General features: G+C 36.2%; 1 long non-coding RNA gene across 1 annotated transcript; it reads left to right on the plus strand.

The window, feature by feature from the left end:
• Positions 1-431: 431 nt before the first annotated feature.
• Positions 432-9,580, plus strand: LOC125081435 (uncharacterized). The gene is made up of 3 exons (XR_007121682.1): positions 432-504; positions 7,547-7,616; positions 9,479-9,580. It is a non-coding gene; the product is annotated as an uncharacterized LOC125081435 (long non-coding RNA).
• Positions 9,581-18,790: the final 9,210 nt, after the last annotated feature.

The raw sequence follows: 18,790 nt of genomic DNA on the forward strand, positions 1-18,790 counted from the left end.
ATGTTGAAAATAGAACTACCCTATGACCCAGCAATTGCACTGCTGGGTATTTACCCTAAAGATACAAACGTAGTGATCCGAAGGGGCACGTGCACCCGAATGTTTATAGCAGCAATGTCTACAATAGCCAAACTATGGAAAGAACCTAGATGTCCATCTACAGACGAATGGATAAAGAAGATGTGGTATATATACACAATGGAATACTATGCAGCCATCAAAATAGATTTTGGCCTTTTTATCTCTTGTTTTTTAAGAGTTCTTTACTACGAGGGGTCGTTCTAAATGATACACTGGTATGTTGTAATAAGTGTCTAAGCACATTATAGTGAAAATTAAGAACTAAAATAATGCAGATGATTTCCTTCTTTTAAAAGAGAAAAGCAAATATAAGGCCATCCCTAGAAAATAATACTCTCTATCCATTGCTTTCCAATCTACCTTGTTGCATGGAAGAGAAAAAATAAGAGTTCACCAGCCCTCTGAGAACTGTATTTAACTCAGGTAAGCCTACGAGAACTATGTTCAAGTGTCATCTTTCTTGTATGATGAGAAACAAACATGCAATCAAACAGTTCTCTTCAAAATAATCCATATGGCATTTATAAATATTTCCATTCTTATTTGGTTTATATAGAGTACAGTTCTCTACATATTGTTACATATAAACTTGATTATCATTGTCAAAGCAGTCCTCTGTGCCCACTGGCTGGAACACTGCCTTCATAGAAACTTTCTGTGTTACATTACAACACAAATTGTCGTTATCTCCATATCATTCTTCATAGCATACCCCTCTCATTTTCCCACTTTATGTAATATATATACCTTGGGGAATCTTTATTATTACTAGCTTATTATTCTAACCCATAATTATCTGGATTGGAACACACTGGATTCCCTAATTATATATTTTTACAATATTATTATGAGTAACATCAGCCAACTTTAGTCCTTCCTCCCCTCCTCTCCCTCTCTTTTTCCCTCTTTCCTTCGTCCCTCATTCCCTCCTTTCCTTCCTCCCTTCCTCCCTCTTCTCTCCCTCTCTCCTGATTTCTTTCCTTCCTTTTCTATAACGTGTTCATATGTCATCTCAGACTCAAGTTTATTCCACATAAGGCCTTTCTCTATTATAACTTTCTCATTTCAGAGATAGTTCAGCATGGATGTGTAGACCATGTACTTCAGATTACAGAACAAACAAAAGTGCCTCGAATTAGGTAATCAGATGCTGCTGATTCTATTAGACTCTATTACATATTTGCATTCTTTTTTACCACATGTTTAGAGATTCAGGTTAAAGCCTGAATTTTTATGACAATGAGCATGTGTGTTTGTGTGTGTTTTTCGTTTCATTTTGTAATTAGCTGGTCGAAGATTTACTGATGAGAACACCAACTTAGACAAAATAAAAATCAACTCAACAGGGCCATGTATCACGTGTTTAAAAACTGAATGCTCACATTTTTGCAGTTTATTAACCCTGCCTAAGTACTTTTCCACTACTTTGAAACCTTTTATTCATTATTTCTCCATTTTCCTTTTTGCTACTATTCAGATTCATCCCCATTCTGATTATAAATAAAAAAGTTGCTTCTTGACATATATAATTACTCAGTCTGCAACCTGAGATAGAACTTCTTTCAAAAGGAATTAGGTTTATCTCAACTAATGAGTCATTAAGTTTCATATCTATTGCCAAGTACATCTTATCTTTTATTCAATGTGATGTGCTGAATCCAGAAATCTCCCTGAATGCCAAAATATTGTCTCTCCCTCTCTCCACACTCTTTCTCCAGGGATCCATACATTTGTTCACTCACCTCAACTCTGATCCACATGCCTGCTGTTTCCATTCCAGCCATCTCCATGAGCTGCCAGTCACATTGTGTTTGGCCAGAAGGCTTGGGCCTTTTGAATTTGTGCAGCCAAATATCCACAGGCTGGGCTCACTCCACCCAACACGTTTGGATTTTGGTTTCGGCATTATTTTTCACACAGACTTCCAGAAACGAGAAGTGCTCTTACCAAATCCCCATGCCACCTGGCTCTTTCTGCTTACTTACATTTCCCATTTTCCCAGCTACAGTGTAACAGCCAACCGAAGAGTAGATAGTAAAAGACTCTTGGGAGTGCACTGGGTTTCACAATCAATGTGTGCTGCCTGCTGCTGCCTTGGGGGCTTATTTACTGAAAATTTTACAATTTTTCTGTTTTCTTCTAAGACACCTCAGCAAAGGTTTTGACTTTCAGTGGTGGAAGAGGATAGAATGATGACAGGTTGGCATGAGGTAGCTTTTGCCAGCTGAATGAAAAGAACCTTAACGACTTTGGAGAAAGTATCTAGGAATAACCAGACAGCATTTCCTTTGAGAACTCTTTATATATAGTTCAGCTGAGTGGCTATCAAATACTAAAGGTAGCCTGTTTGCTTCTCACAGTGGCGTTCTGTTTTCTTCTCAAAATTTGGAGTGAAAGAATTGGGAATTAGCAGCTCTAGGTTTCATTACCTCACATTTGATGATGTTTCTTGTTAGAATATGCAAATACCAGTCATTTTGACCAAAAAGATTAAAGAATACCATTCCATCATAGATAATTTGTTGCTTGTGCCTCATAAATATAAAAAATAATAATTTCATTTCTTGACTCCACCTCCCTAAAAGTTAGGACACTAACTGTCGGTGGTATGCATTTGACACAATTTTCTCACCTGCATCTGGACCAAAACACACCCTAGGTCTTGTGGATACAGGATGCTAAGGCTGCAGGTCACATCATGATGACATAGGTGAGATTTCTGAGTATTGAAGGAGTCATCATAGTGGCCTAGTATTTGGCTCTCAGCTTTTTATGTCCAGGATTTCAGGATATCAGTTCTACGTTGAGATCTTGAGAAAGTTATGAGTCTGATTATATATGTACCAAAAATACATTTATAAGGCAATTTCCAGATATATGTATTTATCTTGGAAGACATCCTTCCAGTAATCAAAAAGATCATTTCTACTATACAAAATACCCCACTCCTAATATCAAACCATTTGGAAGCCAAATTAGCAAGCAGAAAATGTTTGAGGAGTATGAGATCATACAGAAAGACTAGCATGGGATTGAAGGCTTCTTCATTAAGCCCTTGGAACATTGTTGTGCTACAGATTTCTTCCTTTTGAGGAGAGGATGTGTTACTTGAATCTTCCATACACAGTTTCCCTCACACACTCGCTTATTCTCTTACTCTCTTGCTCCTTCTCTTTTTCTCTGTTCCTTTCTAAAATTGGTCTGATAACCATCAGTACTTTTTTTTTTTCCTGGCAAGCTCTCTTTTTTTCATATTCCATTATAACTACTTTTCACTCTCATTGCAATAGTACCTTCCTTCATTTCAACATATTTTCATACTATGTTACAACTCACAAGGGTATAGGGTTTTTTTTGTTTGTTTGTTTTTTAAAGATTTTATTTATTTATTTGACAGACAGAGATCACAAGCAGGCAGAGAGGCAGACAGAGAGAGAGGGGGAAGCAGGCTCCCCGAGAAGTGGAGAGCCCGATGCGGGACTGGATCCCAGGACCCTGGGATCATGACCTGAGCTGAAGGCAGAGGCTTTAACCCACTGAGCCACCCAGGCACCCCTAGGTTTTTTGTTTTTTTTTTTTTTAATTGCCCAGCAGAATTACTATTTCCCAGTTTTTAAAAGATTAATACTATTGTTAAGATTTCCAAACACTTTTTGTTTGCCTTAAATAATTTTGGACAAAGAATCCAATCCATCCACAGTGTATACATTCTACTTAGCTTTCCTCACAGTTGCTGAAATGTCCTTTGGGAGCCCGTCTATCTTTCAGACCTTTAAAAACCTTATACATCTAGATTTATCTTCCCAAATGGCTCTTTTACAAGAGTCATTGAAATTAGAAGTGCCATCTTCAGTGACACTGCATGAGAGAAAAAACTGCCTTTGATTCCCTGCGCCATAACCAATGATTTTATCAAATAAGGAATAGATTAGAGAGTGTGGTATGTGCAGTTCAGAAATCAGTTTCTCTTGCCAGAGATTGGCATTCGAAGTACAGCTCCACTGTTACATCAGCTGTGGAACTATGGGTCAGGTCCTTCTCTTAGTTTTAGTTTTCTTATCTATAAAAGGTGAAAGCTAAATCTCTCTCTCCCTGCTACTCCCTTTATCCCACACCAACACTAGGGCTGCTATAAGGCTTCAATGAGAAAACATGACATGCTGAGGACCGTGACTGGCAGGAGCTAGTTATCAGTAAGGGTTGGCCAACATGTCAACATCTGAATATGGGTAAGGATGCTGGGATGAATTGTCCGCTGCCAACTCAGCATCATAACTACACCTTTTTAAGGTCTGGGAGATTGCGTTCCCCACACTCCTCTTCCTTATTTCATTCTGGGTAAGATTTCCCTTTTCCCTTTGAGAGGAAGTTGCATGAGGTTTGGACGCAGAAGAGAAGCTAAATATATTATTGTGTGGACGTGGTGGCAGCCAGACTTGTAGGCAGGCATGAGAATCAGAGCAGCTTTTTAGTGAGCACTTGAGAACTACCCGTATCATAGCTTCAGATGGCAGCGGTCTTTCCTGACTCTCCAGGCCAACTTCCCTGACTTTCCAGCTTTGGTGCCCTTGATTTTCCACGGCAAATCTCTGATCTTCCCTTTCCAGATCTTCCAACATCCATATAAAACCTACTTTCTAAGTGAAACCTTTTATTCTTGGAAGAGTTCAACCAGTGGGTCTGTTTTTCTAACTGACCCCAGCCTGTTGAAGCTGACTGTAGTCAGGTTCAGGGAAATCTGGAAAGTGGAATTCACCTGAAACAGGGCAACTGCCCCTCTCCTCCATTGAGAAGGCTTATTTATAGATCATTTGAATAATATTATTCTTGCCCATTAGCCTATGGCAGCACGTCTCATGCTTGGCCCATAGTAAGAACTCAGTAAACATTTCTTGAAAGCCAGCATGTATGCATGACTGCTTCTGTTTGACCTTCCCCTCATTCCCCTTCTTCTCAAGTATGTTCTTGTTTCCTCTTCCACCACTGGATAGTGGAACTAGAGCCACAATCTTGTGGTCACGTTGTTCCTTGTTCATTGTTCACATCACATCTATCTAATCAAAATTTTTCTGAAGAGTTTTTCAAGTGGAAGCTAACAGAAGGGACTCATTATAGCCTGGAAGCTACCAGGAGCCCTTGTTTCAACACCATGAAGTTTGTCTGGAAGAGGGAAGTAGGCCTGAAAATAGCAGGCATGTGAAATGGTGAGAGGATCCTGTCAGTATTCAAATCCGCTCACCGCCGAGTGGAGGATGGCGTATCCCTCACCATTAACGGTTTGTTTGTGAAGGATGATACACCACCTTTCTTGCCTGAGCAAGTAGGAACTAAGTTTCTGTCATTGCACCAAAAGATCCACCTGCTTGTACCCCACTAGTTTTATTGTGCCCCCACTCCTGCCTTCACTTTTCACTATGCCCTTAACATCCACTTTTGGAAGAAGAGAAATGATAGAGGCAAAAGTTAGAGTTGAGTTAGAGAAGAAAATGTGGGCATCTGTAAAAGGAAGGCAGGAAGAGAATTACTGAGGGGTCTTCAAAGACTAGGCTGTGAGAGAGCAAAATTAAGAATTAATTTTTTAAAGTTTATAAATAAATGCATTTTGTTCTGGCAAAAATAACCAAACCAAAACCTAGTGTTAGGACAACCATTCAGTTTCCCATTTTGTTAGTTATGTCATTCTTCAGATCTGCGCTAACTTAATAACTCCATAGAATCACATGCTTGCCATATTATATCACAATTTTTCTACCTACTAGCCTTTCTGCTTTACTGATCTGTAATCTATAGCAAAGCAGAGAACATCTTTTATTTGTCTGCACATTTCCAGCATCTAGAGTATTACTCATCCCACAGTACGTGATCGGTAATTCTGTTGAACAAATGAAATGTACTTACACAAAATGTATAGCAAAGTAATATCTCTGTCTTGACACATTTAAAAAGATCAATTGGCACATTCATTCAAAGAAATATTGTACACATTATAGTTTAATGAGGAATTTGGACAGTTTTTGACATTTTAATTATATGGGAAAAAATATATATACATATGTGTATGATGTAAACATATATAATTTCCATGCACCACTTTAAAATGTTTTCTAGAATTCAGACTGAAAAAATCTGGAAATACTATGAGTTAACTCTTTGGTGTCTCTTCCCTATCTCTCTCCCTCCCTTTCTTATTTCCTGCTGGTCACATGCTACAGGAGCTGTAGATCGTAAGACGTACGAGCTCGTGGTCCTTCCTTAAGACAGGTGCTGGAGTCCTAGATAGATAGAGAGTAGAGATAGACACACTGGCAAATGTCTATCTATCTGTTCTCTAACATGCTTAGAGTTATTAGAGATAAATATTTTATTTTATTATCAAATGACCAGCAAAGGACCCAATAGCAATGGTGAATTTGTGTCTTAAAGTAAAACCTGACTCAGCTCTCAAAATATGGAAAAATGATATAAAAATTTTACAGCCTAACAAAAATGGAAAAGAATAGCTCACATGAATGCTCTGGAATAAAAATAATGATAACAATATTATCTAATGTTTAGAGCACTAAGTGCCATGAACTCTGATACATATATTACATGTTATATCTATATTATTCTATACCTACTAGGCACATGAGGTAGCTATAAATAATTACATACTTGCAAATACAGAAAATTATGCTGAAAGATATTAAATAGCTTTCCCAAGATCACATAGCTAACATGTGATAGAGCCAGCATTCAAAGCCAAAGGTATCTATCTGCAGAGCCAGCATTCTTTCGTCAAACAAAGAGACAATGTTCAAAAATACACTTGACAAAGAGAAAAATCAATACTGTTCTAATAGATAATATGGAGTGTGGACCCTAAGAAGCTGTATGGAACAGGGTTTAGTAGAAGCCTTGTGATGGAAACCATGTATTTAGAAGAGTTGGGAATGAAGTTTAAATATATTTAAAAAGATTATAGCAGTTAAAGGCCAAGGTTCACAATGTCAGAGGTGGAAAACAGTCTTCAATAAATATTTAACTAAAATACGGCATAGATATGCTACTATAGAATGGAAGGTGATCATCAATGAGTCATTGCAGAGTTTTCAAAGGTTAGATAAAAAAACATTCTTTTGTCTACTTTGAAATGTTTACTCTACAAATATCTAAGATAAATAAGTTAGAAATACACAGATTAGCAGCAAGGTTGCTCCTAGACAGAGAGGCTCCATTTAAGCTACAAGGACCGAAATTCTGAAAGAGATAGTTCATTGAGGAAAAGTAGAGTTTTCTTATCAAAGAAAGTGATACTGGGCAGGAAAAATAAAAGCAGATATTTGCTTCATGTAGTATTTGAAATATATGTCTGGATTTTGTCTAGAATATTTAGCTGGAATTTCAAGGGCCTTAACTCCACTATGTTTTTTTCTTTTTCTTTCTACCCTTGGCTTTACATGTGCCTTGTCACTCCTGGCTATAGCCTCAGCCATCATAAAAGAGCTCAGATGTTGTGGTGGAAAGAGTACCAGATTCAGAATCATCCTTAACAGGTAGGATTCTGTATATTCTTTGATTAGGCTACAACTCATCAAACATCAACTGAACCTGTTCTAAATCAAAAGAGAGAGGTGACTCTAGGACCCATTCAGTTTTAAAATCCTATTATTCTTGACTGGTCCTCATTAAGTTGTAAAATTCCTTTCCTACAGCACTTCTTCCACAACCATCCTGAGTTGGTACTTCCTTTTCCTATACATATACACATATGAATCGTGGTCCAAGTTAGTTTTGTTAAGGTTAAACCATATATTTATTTGAACATTTATGTGTCAGCTCAGCTCTGAATTATTTTTAAAATAATTTTAAATATTTAAAAATATTTAAATTTTTAAATTATTTTTATATTTAAAAATAATAATTTTAAAATAATTATTTTTTAAAGTGCTGTGAACATTTACAAATGTTCATTTATAAATGTACACTGTGACAAATATGTATTAAGGCCTCCATATATAGTTGTTTGATTGACTAGAAGCTTCCAAGCCACTTCACTCTTATAGTGGGAAAAAAAAAATTCATCTGTCTCTAAGAATTGTTTTTATCATAAGAAATCAGTTTTTACAATTTTATTTTACAGAGGAGGAAATTGAAATGAGGGTTAGCTGAGATTCTTGTCTCTGTCATGCCTCGTGTCCTCTTATTCTAGATCTAATTTTTTTCCATCTATATCACATAAGTATTTTCTATAAAATGTATGTTTGAAATTAGCAGTCCCCAAGCTGATTCTTCTTCCAAATGCCTATCCATTTATTCAACCATCAAGTGTGTCAGGCCCTATGCGGGGTGTAGGCTATAGAAAAAAGGAAGCCAGTGATTGCTCTATGTTGGCCTATGAGGCCAGTAGAGTGCGTAAGGGCAACAAAATAGCGCTAAGAATATACTGTGAGGAGTAGAATGATGAACCAGGATATAATGTAGGAAATACAATGAGAAGCATTTAATCCAGACCAAATGGGACAAGAAAAGTTTTTTTGAGGTAATGATAAAGCTAAGTCTTAGAAGGAAAGAATGGACATTTTAGGCAATGAAGCAGCATACACACACACACACACACACACACACACACACACACACAAAGAGATGAAGTTGCCTCAGCCTTGTGGGGAACAGCAAATGGCTCAGCCTGGCTGGGACCAGAGGCAAAGAGAAGACTGCATACTCTGCATAAAAATTCTTCTTTTGTAAAATAATAAATAGTTTTGTACTATTGGGCTTAAGAAAAATGTGCAATTAATCACAAAATTAAAGGGATTAAAAAAAAAAAAAAAGGAGGTGTGACAATAATGTAAGGCCTGAAAGAAGAAGATCAATCCCAGAAGGAAGGAAAAGGAGAGAGAGAAGCATGAAAGTATCTTGACCTTTGGTTGCTGAGCAGCAGAGGAAGGTCTCTCTGTGGTCCCTTCCAGCACAAATCAGTCAGCTAAGGTGAAAGTCACCTGAAGAAACAGACATAAGTCACTGTGTGCGTTTATTTTCCCTACCACAATCCAGAAGGAGGACCAAATCAGTTCAGAATCTGTGGCTTTGCCTGCATGAGTGATAGCAGGTCATTTTCAGTGGGCCAAGTCCAGCACTGTATTTATTCAGCGCTGAAATGTAGTGAGGGAACAGGGAGTTGGTTGACTTCCAGAATTATGAAATAAAACATTTGGCCACAAAATTAACCAAAAGAACAAGTGTCTTTAGAGGTTTGTTGTGGTAGCTGTATTTTGCATCAAGCCTACTTTGGGATGTATAGGCTTTTCCTCTTATACTATATCGATTTGCCTCAGCCAATGAAAATCACTAATGTCAGAATATATACAATATTGTGTATTATGAAATTCACATTCTTTTCCCTGAACTCCAGCAGAAATCGATACCTGGGTCACTATAAAGGAGACTTGCTTTCAACACTGGTCATCTCACCAGGGAGGTAAGTCTGTAAAAATTTTTTTAATTCCCTGAAGCCAATATTAACATACACCCTGAAGTTCTATTCACTTGAATCTGTCAGTTTCCTTTGTCAGCTGAAGTTGAAATTGGCTACACAACTAGACTTAATTAGGTTGTATTCTCCTAGCTCTGAATTTCATTATTATTCAATAAATGCCTGATAAAATGGGATAGGTCCATCCACTCTATCAAAATCTTCAACTTGGGAAGGAATACATTCAAGTCATTTTCAGTATCCTTTTTTTTTTTAAGATTTTATTTATTTATTTGACAGACAGAGATCACAATTAGGCAGAGAGGCAAGCAGGGAGAGAGAGAGGGGAGAAGCCACCTCCTTGCTGAGCAGAGAGCCCCAGGCAGGGCTTGATCCCAGAACTCTGAGATCGTGACTTGAGTCACAGGCAGAGGCTTAACCCAATGAGCCACCCAGGTGCCCTTTTTTCAGTATCCTTGTATTCTGTTGTGAATTCTAAAACATGGGGTTTTTTTTTATTTTATTTTTTATAAACATATATTTTTATCCCCAGGGGTACAGGTCTGCGAATCACCAGGTCTACACACTTCACAGCACTCACCATAGCACACACCCTCCCCAATATCCATAACCCCACCCCCCTCTCCCAACCCCCCTCCCCCCATCAACCCTCAGTTTGTTTTGTGAGATTAAGAGTCACTTATGGTTTGTCTCCCTCCCAATCCCATCTTGTTTCATTTATTCTTCTCCCACCCCCTCAACCCCCCATGTTGCATCTCCTCTCCCTCATATCAGGGAGATCATATGATATAAAACATGTTTTTTTAAGAAGAGCAATAAATTACCATTTTATAATAGTAAAACCAAATTCTTTTAGTATAGTAGAAATATCATTGTGCTTAGGATCAGAAGACCTATTTTTTTCTGCTAGATCTGGAGCCAACTATACTCTTTATATTGAACAAGTTAAATCTTCCTGTTCTTAATTCTTCCTGTGTGAAATAAGGTATATGGACTAGGTAGCTTCTATGATTCCCTCCTATGATATGTTGAATATTTAAACAAATGTAGTTCAAGGCTTCTAGTAAAAGAAATGTGGAGACAAAACAGGTCATACCATGACATCACAGCATCAAATCATTTCTGAATGGGTTTCATAGTCATTCTAGAAATGATAGCCACTACTATCATGATATAGCATTTATCAAATTTCTACATGCTCACGTCACCATGCTAGACAATAAGATATTTCAAATAAACTAAACAGATGCGGTCCTGGCTGAACTCCTAGGAGTACAATAGATAAAAAGAGAAAATGGTTTCCCACATGAAACTGCTCCCTCAAAGGAACCATTCTTCGGGCTTTTCCTTCAACATGATTCATGATGTGTAGTATTCTGCTCACTTCCAGGTTAAGAAAGAATAACTAAGAACAGAGCTGACAAATTAAGTCAGTCAGTGCCACCTGCAGTTGGAACATTGACATAAATCCTACCACTTTTTATAGGTAAACTTAATGGAAACTGTTGAGAAAAAAGTCAATGAAACTATCAAATATTGGGTCCTTGTTACAGTTTTCAAAGGAAGAGGGAGTGGGAGTATAAGATGAAAATCAGTACCTTAGGACATTTATACTCTAGGGGATAAGACAAGATGTTTGAATACAAATTAAAATTCACTCCAGAAATTTATCACCCTTTTTAATAGTAATTGAAGCTTACATACATAGAAATATATATCTGTGGACACAGGACCTAATGATTGGCATAAACAGAAAACAGTTTATGAGCTGAACATAGAATAACCCCTTTGATCTTTCAAAGACTCATCTGTGCCTTGGATGGGGCACAAACTTGGGATATGTTTGCATTTACTGTCGTCTTCTTCATACTCTTTCATCAGTGTCTTCTAATTTCAGTGTACTGACCTTATGCCTATTGGTTAAATTTATTCCAAAGTATTTTATATGTTTTGGTGCTATTATAAACAAAATTGCTTTCTTAATTTCCTTTTTGGAAAGTTCATTGGCAATATATAGAAAAGCAACTGAGTCTTGTATATTGATTTTGTGTCCTGCAATATAAATGAATTTATTAGTGCTAACATTTTAATGATGAGAGTCTTTAGGTTTTCCAACATACAGTATCATGTCATCTGCAAACAGAATTCATTTTATTTCTTCCTTTCTGATTTGCATGACTTTTCTTCCTTTCTTTTATGTGTGTGTGTGTGTGTGTGTGTGTGCACATATATATTTTTTTCCCCTAACTATTCTAGCAAGAACTTCCAGTACTATCTTGAATAAAAGTAGCGAGAGCAAGCACTCTAGTCTTGTTGCTGATCTTAGAGAAAAAGCTTTCAGCATTTAATCATTGAGTATGATTTTAGCTCTGGGCTTGCCATATATGTGTTTATTATGTTGAAGTATGCTTCCTCTTACCCAGCTTGTTAAGAGTTTTTAATCATGAGAACATGTTGATTTTTGTTAAAATGCTTTTTATGTACCTATATAGGTGATCATGTGGTTTTTATCCTCCCTTTTGTTATTTATTGGTTTGCACTTGTGGAATCATTTTTAAGCCCAATACATTCATCTTGATCATGCAGTATGATCAAGATGCTGCCTAATTTAATTTGCTAAAATTTTGTTGAGGTTTATTGCATCTATGTTCATCAAAGATATTCACCTGTAATTTTGTTTTTTTGAAGTGTCCTTGTCTGGTTTTGGTATCAGGGTGATGCTAGTCTCACAAAGTGAGTTTGGAAGTGTTTCCTCCTCTTCAGTTTTTTGGAAGAGCAGAGAAGCATTGGTATTAATTCTTCTTTAAGCGTTTGGTAGCACTTACTAGGGAAGCCATCTGGTTCCCTACTTTGTATGTTGAAAGGTTTTAAGTTACTAATTAAACTCCTTAGCAATAATTGGTCTATAGAGATTTTCTATTTCTTCATTTAGTCTTGGTAGGTCATAAGTTTCTTGGAATTTATTCCTTTCTCCCAGTTTATCCAATTCTTTGGAGTATAGTTGGTCATAACAGCCTCTTAGGATCCTTCATATTGGTGTCAGTTGTTATGTCTTCTCTTCATTTCTCATCTTGTTTATTTCTGTCTTTTTTTGTAGGGGGGGAGGAGGAGTGTAGCTAAAGGTATGTCAATTTTGTTTATCTTTTCAAAAAAACAACACTAGCTTTGTTAATTTTTTTATTGTCTTTCCAGTCCCTGCTTCATTTTTTTCAGCTCTTTATTGTGGCCTTCCTTCGGCTAACTCAGTTTAGTTTGTTCATTTTCTAATTCCTTGAGGTGTAAAATTAGGTTGTGTATTTGAAATTTTTCTTTTCTCTTAATGTCATCATTTATCACTATAAGCTTCCCTTTTATGATTGCTTTTGCTGCATCCCATAAGATTTGGTATGCTGTGTTTTCATTTTTGTTTGTCTCAACACACTTTCTAACTTCCTATTTGATTTCTTCTTTGACCCATTGGTTGTTCAGGAATGTGCTATTTGATATCCACATATTTGTTGAATTTTTCAGTTTTCCTTCTTTTATTGATTTCAGGTTTCATGTCATTGTGATCAGAAATATGCTTGATGTGATTTCAATCTTCTTATATTTTTTAAGACTTGTTTTTAGGGCACCTGGGTGGCTCAGTGGGTTGAGCCGCTGCCTTTGGCTCAGGTCATGATCTCAGGGTCCTGGGATCGAGTCCCGCATTGGGCTCTCTGCTCAGCAGGGAGCCTGCTTCCCTCTCTCTCTCTGCCTGCCTCTTTGTCTACTTGTGATCTCTGTCTGTCAAATAAATAAATAAGTAAAATCTTAAAAAAAAAAAAGACTTGTTTTTATATTTTTAAGGCTTGTCCAATGTATGATCTGTCCTGGGGAATGTTCTGCACACGTAAGAAGAATGTGTTTTCTGCTATGGTGGGATGGTACTGTATGTGTCTGATAGCTCCATCTTGTCTACAGTGTTACTCACATTTGCTGTTACTTATTAGTTTTCTTTATGACTCATTAAGTATTGAGAAAACTGGATATCCATATGCAAAAGAATGAAACTGGACTCTTATCTGATACCATACACAAAAAATAGCTCAGATCTTATTAAGGACTTTAATGTAAGACCTGGAACCATAAAATTGCTAAAAGAAAACAGGAGAAAAATTTTTTGATATTGGTCTTTGCAATTATTATTGGATATGATACTAAAAGCACAAGAAACAAAAGCAAGAATAGACAAATGGAGCAACAACAACCGAAAAAGCTCTCTATAGGAAAGGAAATCATCAACAAAATGAAAAGGCAACCTGTGGAATGGAATAAAATAATTTCAAACCATATATCTGATAAGGGGTTAATATCCAAAATATAAAAGGAACTCATAGAACTCAATAGCAAGAAGAAAAATGAAAACACAAATAACCCAATTTGAAAATGGGAGAAGAACCTGAATAGACATTTTTCTAAAGACATACAGGTTGTCAGCAGATATATGAAAGGTGCTCAACATCATTAATTATTATGGAAATTCAAATCAAAATCATGATAAGATTATACTTCACACCTGTCAGAATGGCTATTACCAACATAATGAGAGGTAACAAGTATTGGTGAGGATATGGAGAGAAGGGAACCCTTGTGCACTATTGGTGGGAATGTAAATTGATACAGCCACTATGGAGAACAGTATGGAGGTTCCCCAAGGAATTTTAAATGGAACTACCGTATCTCCATGTCAGCAATCTCACTTATGGGTATATATCCAAAAGAAATGAAATCAGGATCTTGAAGAGATCCCTGCATTCCCATGTTTATCACAGCATGATTCACAATACCGAAGATATGAAACAACATAAATGTCCATCCAAAAGGATGAATGAAGAAAATCTGTATATGCTTGCAATGGAATATTATTCAGCCTTTAAAAACAAGAAAATTCTGCCTTTTGTGACAACATGGATGAATCTAGAGGATGCTACGCTAAGTGAAATAAGCCAGACACAGAAGGATAAATAATACACGAGACAACTTATATAAGGAATCTAATTAGATTCATAGACACAGAGTAGAATATGAATGTAAGAGTCTGTGGGAAGGGGGAAACAGAGAGATATTAGTCAAAATGTGTAGAATGTTAGTTATACAAGATGAATAAGTCCTAGAGATCTACTGTACCACATATTGCCTGTAGTTAACAACACTGTATTATATATTTAAACATTTGCTAAGAGGGCATATTTTATGTTAAATATTCTACCTACAAAAAAAGTCTACATGCTGTATGATTTTATAAGGACAGTCTATAAAGACAGAATAGAGCAGTAGTTGTGAAGGATTGGCATTATGGAGAGAGTTTACTAAAAGACTCAACTGAATATTTAGTTGGGAGGGAATTATTTTATGTATTGATTGTGGCAGTAGTATACATTTAACAAAACTCATAGAATTATATGGTAAAAGGGGTGAATTTTATTGTATATAAATTGTATCTCAGTAAACCCAATTTAAATATACATTTATTTTATATATATTATATATATGATATATATGAAATATATAGAAATGAAGAGGGAGTCAAATGGTTGATTAGGAAAAAAATCAATCAAACACAAAGAAGACAGTATTGGAAGAGATGAGGAGAAAAAAGATATAAGACATATAGAAAATAAGTATAAAATATATGTCACCAAAACTGAATCAGGAAGAAATAGAAAATCTCAAAGACTTACGACAAAGAGATTGAATCAGGTAGTAATATAAAACCTTACAAAAAAGAAAACACCATAATCTGATGACTTCACTGATGAATTCTACCAAACATCTGGAGAGAAGTTAATACCAAATCTAATCAAATTCTTCCCCAAAAATGGAAGAGGAAGGAACACTTCCTAATGTGTCTTATGAGGCTAGCATTATCCTGATACCAAAGCCAGACAAATATACTATGAAAGAAGGGAAAACAACAGATAAACATCCCTTATTAAAACAAATGCAAAAGTCCTCAACAAAATGCCAGCAAACCAAATCCAAGAGCACATTAAAATGTTTGTACACCAATGTCGGCTGGAATTTACCACAGGAATGCAACAGTGGTTCAATACAAGACAATCAATCAATAAAATACACCACATTAATAGAACAGAGGAACAACAGCAAAAATGATCATCTCAATAAACAAACTGTTGACAAAATCCAGCAACTTTTCCTAATTAAAAACACTTAGCAAACTAGGAATAGAAAGAAAATTCCTCAATATAATAAACGACATTCACAAAAAAAACCCACAGTTAACATTATACTCAATGGTAAATGACCAAAAGCTTTCCCCCTAAGATCAGGAATAAGACAAGGATGCCTGCTTTCACCAATGCTATTGAACATTGTATTGGAAGTCCTAGCAAGAGTAATTAGGCAAGAAAAAAGAAATAGAAAGTATCCAAATAGAAAGGAGGAAAAAGTATCTCTATTTGCAGATGACAAGATTCAATGTATAGAAAATCCTAAAGAATCAAAAACAAAACACCAAAAATCCTACTGGGGCTACTAGAAAAAAATCAGCGGAATTACAGCTTACAGAATCAACATGCAAAAAACAGTTGTGTTTCTTACACCAGCAATAAACAACCTGATATGAAATGAAGAAAATAATTCTATTTACAATAGCATCCAAAAGAATAAATACCTAGGAATAATTTAACCAGAGTTAAAAGACTTGCATACTGGAAACTAAAACATTGCTGAAAAAAAATTTAAAAGACCTAAATAAATAAAAAACATTCTGTGTCCATGGATTGGAAGACTTAATATTTTTAAGATGGCCATACACCCCAAAGTGGGCTACAAACTCAATGAAATTCCTATGAAAATTCTACTTGTCTTTTTTGCAGAAATGGAAAATGTGATCCAAAAATTCACGTGAAATTTTAAGAGGCCCCAGGTAGTCCAAACAACATCGAAAGAGAAAAGCAAAGTTGAAGGAGTCACATTTCCTGATTTTAAAACTTATCACAGGGGTGCCTGGGTGGCTCGGTGGGTTAAAACCTCTGCCTTCAGCTCGGGTCATGATCCCAGGGTCCTGGGATTGGGCCCCGCATCAGGCTCGCTGCTTGGCGGAGAGTCTGCTTCCCCTTCTCTCTCTGCCTGACTCTCTGCCTACTTGTGATCTCTCTCTCTTCCAAATAAATAAATAAAATATTAAAAAAAAACTTACTGCAAAGTTAGAGTATTCAAAACAGTATGGTGCTTTGGGACGCCTGGGTAGCTCAGTGGGTTAAGCCGCTGCCTTCGGCTCAGGTCATGATCCCAGGGTCTTGGGATCGAGTCCCGCATCGGGCTCCTTGCTCGGCAGGGAACCTGCTTCTGCCTCTGCCTGCCTTTCTGCCTGCTTGTGTGTACTCGCTTGCGCTCTCTCTCTCTCTCTCTGGCAAATAAATAAAATCTTAAAAAAAAAAAAAAACAGTATGGTGCTTATAAAAAGACACAAATTTAGGCAAATGGAATAGAAATGAGAGTCCAGAAATAATTGTCTATAGATAATTGATTTTTTTACAAGAGTGCCAAGACCATTCAATGAGGAAAGAATAGTTCATAAACATATGTAATATAACATGCTGAGACAACTTAGTAGCCATATACAAAAGACTTAAGTTGGATTCCTACCTCACTTCATATGTAAAAAATAACTTCAAATGGATCAACAACTAAATGTAAGAGCTAAAACTATGAAATTATTAAAACAAAAAGCATAAGGGTAATTCTTGATGGCCTCATGATTGGCAGTAAGATTCCAGATTTGGCACCAAAAGCACAAGCTACAAAAGGAAAAAAAATAGACAAATTGGAATTCATAACCATTAAAAACTTTTATGCATCAAATGATACCAGGAAAACAAAAGAAAAGCTACAGAATGGGAGGAAATGTTTGCAAATACTTTATCTGATAAGGGTTTAATATCCAGAATATGTAAAGAACCCCTAAACCTCTACAACACAGAGTTTAATAAATGAACAAAGGACTTGAATAGACATTTTCCCAAGGAAGATATATAAATGGTCAATAGCACATGAACAATACACCACATCATATTTAGTAGGTAAATGCAAATGAAAGCCACAGTGAGACACCACTTCACAGCTACTAAGATGGCTAGAATTTTTTTTATAAAGGAAGATAACAAGTATTGACAAGGATGTGAAGAGATTGGAACCCTCATACATTGTTGGTGGGAATGTAAAATGGTATAGCACAGAACATTTTGGCAGTTCCTCAAAAAGCTAAACATAGCATTACTGTATGACTTAGCAATTCTACTCCTAGACATAAATCTAAAAGAATTGAAAATTGAAACTCAGACAGATTCTCATATGCCAGTGTTCATTGTGGCATTTTTCATAGTGGCCAAAAGGTGAAACCAATTCAAGTGCCCATCAGTGGATGAATAAATAAAATATAGTATATACGTACAACAGAATATTATTCAGCCATAAAAAGAATGATGTTCTGATACATGCCACCATGTGCACAAGCCTTGAAAACATTATGCTAAGTAAAAGGAACCACACAAAAGGTCATATATCCTATGATGCCTTTTATATGAAATATCCATAATAGACATAGAGACAGAGAGTGCATTAGTGACTGTCCAAGGACAGAAGGAGCAAAGAATGGGGAAGACTACTTAATGGTTCCAGTGTGTTCTGAGGTGATAAAAAGTTTTGAAACTGGGAAAGATGGTAGTTGCACAACATTCTGAATCCACTAAATGTCACTGAATTGTACACTTTAAAATGGGTAATTGTATGTTATATGAATTATTACAAGTCAATAAAAAAATAAATTGTTAGGCTAAATATATAAATGTTTAGTTGGTTACCACTCAACAATTAAAAAAAGAAAAATTAAACAGTAGACATACTGAGGGTGATGTGGAGGGCTAGAGAACGTGTCCTTTTCCTTTGTTTTTTTTTTTTTTGTTTTTTGTTTTTTTTTTGCTTTATCTACTGCACAAAAGTTGAAATATTTTGAAAAGATAGATAAGTCTGGACAGGGATTCCGAAGCATTCTGGTGTAAGTTAAGAGCAGCATTTCCATCGTCTTCTAGAGGTCTGAGATGCGAACCACAGGATACTACTTAAACAACATGCTTTCTTTACTTTCATGCATCATTGTCATTGGCTCTGCGGTGTGGCCAGTCATAGCTCCTGTCATTAATCTACTGAGTAACAAACAAGAGGGATTAGGCAGGGAGATGTCATGAAGTT

Source organism: Lutra lutra, chromosome 11 (genome assembly GCF_902655055.1).
Source record: "Lutra lutra chromosome 11, mLutLut1.2, whole genome shotgun sequence".
NCBI classification, from domain to species: domain Eukaryota; kingdom Metazoa; phylum Chordata; class Mammalia; order Carnivora; family Mustelidae; genus Lutra; species Lutra lutra.